General features: G+C 32.6%; 1 non-coding gene across 1 annotated transcript; it reads left to right on the top strand.

Moving 5' to 3' along the window:
• The first annotated feature begins 8,428 nt into the window (after positions 1 to 8,428).
• On the top strand, positions 8,429 to 8,562 carry LOC111764188 (small nucleolar RNA SNORA1). The gene has a single exon (XR_002796869.1). It is a non-coding gene; the product is annotated as a small nucleolar RNA SNORA1 (small nucleolar RNA).
• Positions 8,563 to 11,625: the final 3,063 nt, after the last annotated feature.

The raw sequence follows: 11,625 nt of genomic DNA, 5'->3' as shown, positions 1-11,625 counted from the left end.
AAAAATCCCCAGAAATGTAGCAATATATTTTATTTAGATTATTTCTAAAACCCTTCATCTCTCAGACTGCTATTAAAGGTGGAAAATGATTCATTTTTTACATTTATTACCTTTGGGGGCTCAATTTGTTTTTCTATGAAATTAATGATTCATTATATAGAATAAGGAAAGTGGCATGTGTCAATAAATAGAGCACCAATAATGCTTTCCACAGGCGTTAGCTTGAGCTCTGTTGCTGCAAGTTTTTCCCATTAATTTCATTTTACTTTGTGAAAGCTGGAAAATATGCAGTGTAAAGCAAGATCTACAATTCCAAGAATCAAGAAAGGAAAGAAATGAAAATGCCTCTTAAATATCATTTTCAGCTTCACATTATCATCACTATTCTTATTTTTCATGCAGAATCAATTTGTGATTACTCAACATAAATGAGTGGAAATTCCAAAATAACGATTATTTAAATGTTTTTACTTAACTAATAAGAGACCGATAGAAGTCACAAGCAACTATATTTATATTTGAAGCTTTTAAAAGGCAAATTCAGATTATATGGCTTGTACAGGTTAACCTTATCTTTTTTTCACCTTCACGATTTACTGCCTTCTCTGAAATTTGATCACTAAATCTGGAAAATGGCTTAGAAGTCATTAAGCAGAGTTTTATTACATTGCTATTTTTTCTTAGTTGAGACATTTCAAAGGGTTGAAAGAAAAAAAAGAGCAAATTATCAGTTGAGATTTTTAAAGCAAGAGAATAAAATAATGAATTTTGAAGATTTTAATGGCTCACAAACTTTTTATGATTTATTTTATACAAATATAATATGCATTGGGTGGGAGAAATGTTAAAAATTCAGGAGAGGATTAAGAAGTAAATAAAATATTTATTCTTTCACTACCAACACCTTAGTTTTATTAACATATTGGTGATCTTATTTCCTGGGTCTCTATATTCACTTAATCAACAACTATTTACTGAGTACTTGCAATGTGCAGTAACTATTTTAGGAGTAAATAAGATAGGTTAGAAATTTCTAGTGAGAAGTATACTGAAAATAAATCAAGAACAACAAAATAACTTATAAGGTGCTAGGGAAAAAAAATCCTTGATAACATACAGCATGACAGGGGAAGGGAGTTTGTAACTCTATTGAGTGGGTAAGAAGGGAAGGGTAGATATAATGTTTGAAATTGAGCCTGAGTAATGGAAAGAAACCAGCCATGCAAAAGTAGAAGAGAATAGTTTCCAGGCTGTGTGAAAATAAAATGTGCAAACTCCTGAAGCAGAAATAAGGTTCAATGTAATGGGACAAAACAGAAAATAATGTCAGAAATCCTGGGAAATATTGAGTATGGGAGAGATTGAGAATGAGGTGAAAATGGAAAAGCAGTCAAGAGCCAGATTCTGTAGACCATGGTTAGAAATTTAGATTTTATTCTAAATTGAATAAAAAGTAATAAAAGGATTACTAAGCAGGAGGAGAGGGCTAGAGTCATATTTCCTTAAAAAAAGATAACTTCTGGATGGAAAATGGACTGCGGTGAGCAGGGGAGAAGCAGAAGCAGACACTTATGTGGGGACTATTCTTAAGGGAGAGGAAAGAGAAAGGTGGCTTGACTTGGGAGAGTAGCAGTGAAGATGAAGAGCAAGAGGTGAGATTCAGTAGACTTTTGGAAGTGTAATCAAGGGTGTGGGGATAGAATGGATGCCTGGAGGGGGTAAGGAAAGTGGGTACAATCCCAAATGCCACATTAGTGTTTCCTGCTTCTCAGTAAATGGAAGCCATTTACTGAGAAGCAGGAAGACATCAGAAAAGGTTAAGAGGAGAAGAAATCTGCTCACAAGCTTCTTTGTTTAAAACACCACATTCAAAAGGTGTTTTTCAGATGTCAGAGTTGAGATACCAAGTAGGTTTCTAACTTTGGATATATGTTTATGTATATGTATACAAATGTACATATACAAACATATATAGGCACCACACTTTGGTAACCTATTTTTGTACTTAACATCCTTGTTCATATAATTTATTTCTAAAACATCAGTTTTAATGGCTATATAGATGCTCATTATGAGAATATAGCATAATTTATGTGCGATCATTCCTCTATTGCTGGGCAAGTAATTGTCTCTAAGTACCTATATTTTTCCTGTCATGTATAATTCTATGTTGATCATCCATTCAGAAAAATAATTATGCCTATCTGTTTTATTTCCATGAGTAAACTTTCCAACACAGATTTTCCAGAATCAAAGAAATTCAATGGTTGTAAGGATTTTTTTTCTTTATTTTCTTTTAAATGTTACATTAAAAAAATATGAGGTCCCCATATAACCCCCACCCCATCTCCACCACCCCTCCCACATCAGCAAACTTTTCCATCATTGTGGCACATCCACTGCACCCAGCGAATACATTCTGAAGAACCACTGCAGCACATGGACAGTGGTTCACATTGTAGTCTACACTCTCCCTGAGTCCACCAAGTGGGCCACAACAGCATCTGTCTCTGCAGCACCACCTAGGACAACTCCAAATCCTGAAAATGCCCCCACACCATATCTCTTCTTTCCCAACCATCAGCAGCCACCGTGGCCACCCTCTCCACATCACTACTACAATTTCTTCCCTTACTAATCACAATAGTTCCCCAGCAGAACACCAGTAAATCCACTCTATCCATACTCTATTCCTCCATCTTGTGGACCTGGGATGCTATGTCCAGTCCCCCTCTACATCAAGAGGGGCTTTAGATTCCACATGGATGATGGAGGTAATTCTTTGATATATTGTTCTAATCCTACCCTCAAAGGTGTACCATTACAACTTTTATCAGGAGTTTACAAAAGTATCCATTTCTCAGTATGATAACCTAAACTAATTATTTTTTTTATTAATCTGTATAAATATGTCAGAAGAAAGTGCCAACTCTGATTTGAATTATTTATTTGAAACTGTTGAGTGAATTCATTTTTTCATATGTCTGCAGCTATTTGCCTTTCTTCTTTTGTGGATTTGCTATATAGGGTCTTTGACTATTTTTATTTAATAATTTTCCTCTTTTTCTTATGTATTCCCAGAAATTTTATTATTATTCATTTTTATATAAACTTTGAACATATACCTACATTTTATCTACTAATTATTTAAATTATGGAGAGTTTTTATTATGCTAATACCTTTATAAGATCATATTTCAATGCTTTCTTCTTTGTGATCTATGCTTGGAAGAAGGCTTAGTGTACTAGATTCTGACTAATTTTTGGTCTTTGATCATTGACAACTTTTTGCCTTCACCTCTCTCTCTTCCCCTTCAGCCCCAAATTTGGGCAAGTGGATAAGAAAACCTGGGTACTCCCTCCAGGGGTGCCTTTGGGATATTCTAACCACGCAAACCCCTGCTAGGTATTGGGACCCTCACACTGGCCTCACACTTAACCACTAAAAGTGCAGGCCAGTCTCTTTTCTCTGTTTTCTCAAACCATTTTAGACAAGTTTGGTAAACCTGCCATGATCTTCCTAAAAAGGCTTATTATTCATACAAGAAACTTCTTCCTATCCTCTTGTGTATGTGGATCTAAAAACTGAATTTTGGTTGGAGGACATCCTGTTTAGTACATTGGTGAAAATGCCTGGAATAAACCTTTATAAACATAAATTAGGTAACCATTTGCTAATATTTTCTTCTGATTCTTAAAGTATGTTTTTGTTTTTATATTTTTTATCCTTTTGAAAATTAAATTATTTTGGTAAACATAGTGAGTAGGGATATACCTTTATTTAAAAAAAAAAACATTTTGCCACTTGTTTTAGCACCATTAATTGACTAATCCATCATTTTGTACTTGTTTGAAACGCCATATTTGTAATATAATTCCTAAGATTAACCAGAAGAGATTGTCTGATGAACTTAATGATCAGTCACTCCAAGTACTTATAGTCTTAGTTACTATAATTTATACATAGAGTAATAATACAAGCAGAATTCAATAGAAAAGACTAAAATTTATAGTTACTGATTAAATACTGTTTTCATTAAATATGCCAGAGTTTCCATTTTTGTAACTGTTAGGGAAATCCAAAAAGTTATTTAAAATTTAGTAAGTAGATTACTATTGTGACACCTTGGGTTTCTAACTCCAATAACTTCAAGTTCTTGAGGGGCACTGGGCAAGACAATCACCCTGCCACCTTGCTATATGTGAATCCCAACCCCTTCTTCTTTGACTTAAATATGACCTACTATGTTAAAAGGCCGTCTCTGCATCAAAGTCATGTTGGGCTAAGACCAACTAAATCTTAGGACACAGATGAAAGACACTCCTGCTAGGTTGCCATTTGCCAATTACAGGCAGCTGTTAAAATTATTTTCTCACTGTGTGATGATTTGATGGATTGAGAGCTGCTCTTTCCAGGACAAGCTGGTCATCCCAGAGAAATACACTTAGCTCCCATGAGCAATTTCAAGAATGCACAGTGGAAATGTATCGTCAAGTTGCTGAGACCTTAGTTCCATCTGTGTGGCTGACTATGTTTCTCAAAAGGGTTCAAAAAACACTTGCTTCATTGTAACAATAAGGAATATTCTGTAGAGAAGGAAGTCAGCTTTCATGAAAATAGGTGTATTTGTGGTAGGTAGAGTTTACAAAGTATATTTGCACACATTATCGAATGTGAACTTCATAACAAGTCTCATTTGTAAATGAGGAAATAAAGACCTTAAGAGGGCTAGTACATAACTCAAGTATTTGATTATCAAAGCTAAACTCATTTGAGTGTGCTTGATATCAAAGAGTGAGTTAACATTTCTTGGAAGCTACTGGGTAGAAGATGAAAGAAGTAGAAGAACAAAAGAATACTTACTTTTGTGCCCTATCAAACTTTTGTGGGCATTATAATTATTTTATTTTTAGAAATTCATAAAATTCTAGAAGAATTTTAGACACAATTATGACAGTTACATTCAAATGCTGGTAAGGTATTTTAATGATATCAATGCAAATTGATAAATCATTGTATTGCTGTCATATGTGGATAAGATGAAACAGTTTGAATTGAAGAAATCTTCTCTTAAATGAAAGATGTTTGGCCGCATTAAAACTGGTAAACACCCTTCTAATTTATGGCATTGGCAAGAGACTGAAGAATTTGGAAAGATTTCCAAAATTAAAAATCTGAAAGACATGGCACACTAAAGTTATCAAAGGCAATGGGATAGGCATATATCTTTTTCTTTCTATCATTGGATAGCAGTATTTGATCATTTACTATGAGACTGAAACCACACTACACTATTTCATTTATTCTCTCATTTAATACTCACACCTTAATGAAAAAGATTGTATTATATTCCTCTCTACAGATGAGGAAACTGAAGCTTAGGAAGATTGCATAAATTGGCCATAGGGTATAGATTAGAACAGGTAATATGAAGTATTGGCACCCTACAATATATTTCCCAGAAATAATTTCTATGATTCTGTCTGTAAAATCTATTATTCACTTGAAGAAAAAGCATCTAAAGAAAATGCCAGTAAATTTCATCATCATTGCAGGTACAGAGCAATAACTAAGTTTGAAGTACTTTTTAACTAATAAATACAGGTTACACAGAATCAAGATTGTACTGTACCTTTTCTTTCTATTCTCATGAATCTTTATTTGGTGAAAAATTGTTGAAGGTACTTACTACAGGCACATAACTTCTCTTTCTGCACATAAAGAAAGAATCACAGAAGGAAAAATGGAAGGCATTATCAAATATCAAGTGTACACCTGTTAATTAAAGAGCTGAGGTAAGCCTTGGCAGGCCTAAAATGGCAAGACTGTGAAGTTCAAATAAAACATAGACTATGTCATCGACAATTAGTTATAAGAGAAATCTAAACAAGAAACCATATTTTGAGTGCCATGCTTGTCATTACATATCATTACAATTAATATTATCACATAACACACTGGTTATTTTGGACAAGTTTCCAGGCTTTGATTTTCTACTTCATAATTTTATTTTGTGAATGATTAAATTTCTTAACCTTCAATGTTATCCCTTAAAGCACTATCCAATGATAGCTATATTACCATATTATCTACAAATGCACTATTTGGCATTTTATGGAATGAAAAATGTTCCATGTATTTATTTAATCAAGTTCAAAGAGATATCATGAGTCCTTTATTTTCATATCACAGAAATGTACTTATGATAAAAAAATCTGTGTGTATGAATATAATCTTATTTCAGATGTCACCACAAGTACAGTGTACATAAGAGTTAATTTTCAGATAAGTGTTCTTAGGAGTAAATTTTCTGGACTAGAAAAGATGAATGTATATCACACCATTAAGGGATTCTTAGTTTGTATTTATAAGATATTATTCTTCCCTGACGTGTTTCTTGTTTTATGAGCATAATACCTGTGCTTTCTCTAGAATAAATAACTGAATATTTAGTGTTTTCATTAGTTTTTCTTCAGGAATATGTTAATATTACCTTCATTATGTTGTCAAGATAGTTAATAGCATGTCTTCCCTTAAAATAGAAATGTTTTTTTCCATTTAAGGGCAAGCATTGTCGTGTTATGAACTCTTAGGAGTTCAATAAAATGTGTTATAATATTTAAATAAAAGTTCACCATAACTTGACATTTATATATATGTGTGTGTGTTTAAGTGTGCGAATGTATATACACACACCCATGCATACACAACGATTTTCCTCTTAGGAATCCAGAGCTGGAATCAATAAGATTCTCTCTGTATAATAATTTTCCACTAAAATATTATGGTTAGATTTTATTTAGGTATTTATTATATATGTATAAAAATGTAAATATATAAAAAGCATAACTATATATAATAGGTATATATTATGTAATGGTTATAATAACTTTACTCCTAAATTGAAAGGTAATCTCTCTCTATTCTTCTACTAAGTATGTAGAATGTAGAATGTAGTATGTAGAATGTAAATTATCACCTCTTTATATCATTTTTTTAAATCTGTAAATCATATGACTAAGGTTCAGAAACAACCATTGTCAGTAATGTAGAAACTGTCCATATGGCCCATTCTCCAACATTTCCCTTTCTACTGCCATTTTTACATTATTCATGACCATTCAGATGAATATTCTCATACTTTATACCTTTTAGAACTATGTATGAATCCACAGGTATATTATTCTTTCAAATTATGTAAATTGATTCACACTTTTTTGTTCTTCTGTGACTTGCTTTTATGCTCAACATTTTGTTTATGAACTTCATTCAGCATGACTTGTGTCTGAAATTTGATCATTTCACCATTGTATAGTATTCTAATGAATTGGTATACCATAATGTATCAGCCGAATATTCTAGCAACAGGTCTTTAATGGCTATTATAAAAAATGCTGCTATGAACATTCATCTATACATCTCTTGCTGCACACATGCAATAATTTCTCTAGAACATATACTTAGAGGTAAAATTCATGAGATATCGGTGCATGAGTTTAAACTTTGTTAGTAATAAGTATAAAATAACTATTTCAAAGTGGTTATAACAATTTACATAACAGCCAATGGTAAAGATAGTTCCCATTTCTTGGAACATTCTTGCTGATACTTGATTATGTCAGGCTTTTAAGTTTTTACCAAGTTAGTACATGTGCAATGGTATCTCTTTATAATTTTAATTTCCTTTTTCCAGATTCTTTTTCCCAGATCCAAGAAAATATTTTTTTTAATTTAGTCATTAGATTAACTTTTTTATTGAAATCTTTATTCAGATCTTTTTCTTATATTCAATATGGCTTGTTTTACTTTGATTTTTTGGTAATTGATTCATAAAACTTCTTTAAAGTCTCTGATTACTAGTCTTTTATAAGTTGTATGTTATTAATTATTATTTCCACAATTCTGCATAATAAACAAATGCCAGTTCACAATGGCATACAAAATAAATATATATTTACCTCAACAGTGTGAAACTTGACAATGTTGGCTAGGCTTGCTGGGCCTAGCCATCTATACAACCAGAAATCTGAGGGGAGGTGGCTGATCTATTAATTACAAAATAGTCCATATATGAATGAATTACTTTATCACTGTTTTCTTATTGAATATTTAGTTTAGCTTTCTTTCTTTCTTTTTTTTTTTTTTTTGCTATTATTATCACCATTGTAATGGATATTCTTGAAAAGGAAATTTGTGTATGTATACAATAGTAACTTCTTTAGAACAGGTATTCAAAATAGAATTGATGTAGCAACACAAAGGAAAAGATTGAAATTTTTTAGACTCTGCCAAATTGTTCTTTAAAGGGTTAATCCAGTTCATTCTTCCACACATGTTAGACAAGGAATCCTCTTTTCTGTTACTAAAACTTAGAATTAACAATTTTGAAAAATGTTAGCCAAGTAAGGGATTAAAAATATATCTTACATCCTCATCTGTATGAGAATGGGCACAGTTGCTCATAGTGTTCAGAATTGTTGATATGGCTAAATCAAGACATAGGTTATGCTTCCAAAACAGTAAAATTTATTGCTGTGTTGTCAGTGAGACCTGTAACATTTTTTTGCTAAGATCATGAGTAAAAAATGGATGTAATAAGACTTTTCAATATTATAAGCAAATTAAAGGCTAGTATGTTTAAATCTTTTGCCAAAATATGAATGTACTTTTTCTATGAACCTAAAGTGAATAAGTCAAAGAAATTAGTTTCCAAGAATTCTAGTAAATAGGTGGGGAATTTCTGAAGTATACATCACTATGTCCATTCACAAGGATGGAGGAATAGAGTATGGATTAGAATGGAATTACTGATATCCTATTCATGAACTATTGTGATTAATAATCAAAGAAAATGTGGCATTGGTGTGGAGAAAGTGGCCATGGTGGCTGCTGGGGATAGGGTGTGGGAGGAAGAGATGTGATGTGGGGGCATTTTTGGGAATTGGAGTTGTCCTGGGTGGTGCTGTGGGGACAGTTACTGGACATTGTGTGTCCTCCCGTGGCCCACTGGGTGGACTGTGGGAGAATGTGGGCTATGCTGTGGACCATTGGCCATGAGGTGCAGTGATGCTCAGAGATGTATTCACCAAATGCAATGAATGTTTCATGATGATGGAGGAGGTGTTGTTATTGGGGAAGGAGTGGGATGAAGGGGGTGGGAAGTATATGGGGACCTCATTTTTTTAATGTAACATTAAAAAATCAAATAAAGACCAAACATATTTTTAAAAATAAAAATAAAATAAAAGGACTATATTGAAGATAAATCTTGTTTCAAATGTCATAAACTAAGGTGACTTTGATAAACAGTGGAAAGATCACAACATGTTGAATTCCTCAAATAAAAATTTATTGGTTTATAATATTGCTTAATGCTACACATAAAAAATTATTTCCACTGTAAAAATATCTCAATTTTATCACATTTTATTAACAACACAGTTAGCATCTTTTCTGATGTCCATTGGACTTTTGTAATTTCATTTTCATACCCTTGGCAAATTTTTAGATGATGTCATTTGTCTTTTTCTTGTTGATTTGTAGAATTTTCAAAAATGTTTTCAGTCTGTTGTTTGATTTGGACATTGGCAGAAGACATTACTTTTATTCAGTCAAGTTTGTCAATCTTTTCCTATAGAACTCTTGGTTTATATCTTAATTCCTATACTCAAGGCCCTCCATATATAAAGAATTTTTAAAGGCACTGATCTATATTTTCTTTGGAAGACCCTCCACCCTAGAGAATATTTTAATGTCATATCTTTTATTGTGTTGCTATTTTGCTACTAAGATTTTTTGAGATCTTAAATTTACCTAGAAATTACTAATGTGCATGTATGAACTGGAAATCCATAATATTTTTCCCAACTTTAGAAACAAATCAGATGGTAAATTTTGATTTATACAGACGAGTGGTTCTGAACTTTCTATTCTATTTAATTCCATATAATTAAGTAATCATATTTTCAACACGATCTTGCAAATGTCTTAGGTCCATTGTGATTCATTATCAATCTCAGAAATTCATCTACCTTCTGATCTGCTAATGGTTCCCTTTCACATTTCCCAATATTGTTAAAGATTTATCTAAGTACTTAAAGTTTATGTTTCTTTTCTCATTTTAATGAAAATTTAAAAGGAAAGAGATATTTTAAAATCAACTTGTATTAATTTGGTCATCTTGAAAGAATGGACCTTTAATTTACATATTACATTTGAATTTTTTAAAAATTTCATGTATTATTTTATATATTAATATATATATTAAGTATACATTATTTTGAAAAACTAGTCTGCCTTGTTCCACTTTTATAAAAGCATTCATGCATGTATAAAATAGTTGGAATTATTATCAATACTTCTAGTAATCAAAGTCATTTCACAAGATATTTTTTTGGCCATGTTGCAAACACTGTATTTTAAATTTTGTTTTGTTGTTCTTTTGTATGGTTTTATCTAGCCAATAGCCATCCCCAAACACCTATTTCCTGGCAAAGAGAATTCCAATTTCCTTTACCCTTCTGTAAATGAGAACGATGGTTCAACCTTTCCTGGTCTCTGGAGATAAATATTTGTAGGTTTAAGACTTTTTTCCCTTTGTTTCATGTATAAGGAAGGATCTGAGATTTTTATGCTACTTCCAAACTAACAAATTTGTACACCACAGTTCTGTGGATTCTTGTGGGAGAAAATTATTTCTGGCTCAGAGATGAAGGTAGTTTTAAGACTCACCACATTTAGTAGTAGCCAGAGTATATGTTCTTACCCCAGATCTCTGAGGCCCAAACCCTACAGGATGATACAAAGATGAGCAGTTGATACCTGCACATAGTAGGATATAATCCAGAAGAAAACCACTAAATTCAAAGAATCTCAGTCTTTCATAACGGGCAATAAGTATGCTTATCTTTTCTCCTGAAGGAGAAACAATCTCAGTTTTCCAATGATGCAAGTAAAACCTGCTCTTTGATTCCGAGAGAGACAGTATTGGTGTCTTTCAAGCCTGTTCACTTGGCAAATAGTCTTCAAAGGTAGGTCAGAAAGAAAGGCAATCAGTACCTCCACTTGCAATACAGGCAGAAATCTGAGCCCTATGGAAAATTGTCTTCAAAAACCATGCCATTGGTTTAGGCATGGGCACATGACATAATTCTGGCAATGGAAAGTGAGGGACAGTATGCTAGGGGCCATTTAAGAAGATTTTCCTCATAAGAAAAAGGGATACAAGACAGGTATATTCTTTGGATATTTTATTACACATGTGACACCTGGAACTGTGGGAACCTCTCAAGCCCAACCAAGATGTAAATCAGCGTACTGAGAATAACAGAACAAACAGAGAAGAAATATGGCATATGACTTGTCTAAGTGGTGCTTTTACCAGTTCTGAGACTTCCTGCCTCCAGACTTCTTACTGTAGGAGACAGTAAATATCCTACTTATAGTTTGAGTCACTTTTAATTGGGCTTTCTGTTACTTGCAGCCATAATATGAACTGCAACAAGCTCCTGATTAGAAATAATTATACTGACACTCAAAGAGTTTTAAAACTTTGCCAAGTGCCATACAGGTAAAATTACTATCCAAGGTCATAACCTAGAATTGATATAGTATTTGTATTGCTT

Source organism: Dasypus novemcinctus, chromosome 1 (genome assembly GCF_030445035.2).
Source record: "Dasypus novemcinctus isolate mDasNov1 chromosome 1, mDasNov1.1.hap2, whole genome shotgun sequence".
Taxonomy (NCBI): domain Eukaryota; kingdom Metazoa; phylum Chordata; class Mammalia; order Cingulata; family Dasypodidae; genus Dasypus; species Dasypus novemcinctus.
This window is presented reverse-complemented; position numbering and strand designations above follow the sequence as displayed.